Source organism: Chiloscyllium punctatum, chromosome 31 (assembly GCF_047496795.1).
Source record: "Chiloscyllium punctatum isolate Juve2018m chromosome 31, sChiPun1.3, whole genome shotgun sequence".
Taxonomy (NCBI): Eukaryota; Metazoa; Chordata; class Chondrichthyes; order Orectolobiformes; family Hemiscylliidae; genus Chiloscyllium; species Chiloscyllium punctatum.
Genome location: NC_092769.1, coordinates 15,177,432 through 15,178,275, shown reverse-complemented (window position 1 = coordinate 15,178,275; position 844 = coordinate 15,177,432).

Genomic DNA, 844 nt, shown 5'->3' with positions numbered 1-844 from the left:
CCATTAGATCCCATTAAAATCTCGTCCATCTCACCTTAAAACCATCCTCTCTGGCTTTGGGAACCTCCACTCTGGGGAAAAGACTTTGGCTATTCATCCCTATCAATGCCCCTCATGATTTTATAAACCCCAATACGTTCACCCCTCAGCTTCCTACGCAAAAGGAACAAAATCACAGCCTATCCTTATACCTCAAAACCTCCTATCCCTCTCACATCATTTAAAATATTTTGTCTCCTTACTGGTTTAGGACATCCTTCCTGTAGCACGGCGACAAGAATTGTACTCAGCACTCCAAATATGGCCTTACCATTCTCTTGTACAGCCACAACATGATATTCCAATTCCTATAATCAATGTTCTAATTGATGAATGTAAGCGTGCCTAACGTCTTCTTCATCACCATGTCTACCTGTGACTCTACTTTCAAGGAACTATGTACCTGCACCCTGGATCTCTCTGTATGACAACACTCTCCAATGCCCTACCGTTAACTGTATAATTCCTGTCCTGGCTTGTCTTACAAAATGCAACACCTCACATTTATCTGCATGAAGCTCTATCTGCTAATCATCAGCCCACTTTCCCAGTTGGTCAAGATCTTATTGTTCTCCAAGATAACCTTCTTCACTGTTCAATATTAACACCAATTTTGGGGTTTCATCTACGAACTTACTATCCATGGTTCCTATATTATGATCCGAATCATTTACAAAAACAATGAACAGCAGCAGCCTGGTCCTTGTGGCAACCACTGGTCACAGGCCTCCAATTGGAACAACAAATCTCTCCCAGCATCATCTACCTCCTACTGTCAAACCAATTTTGTATCTAATTGGATAGC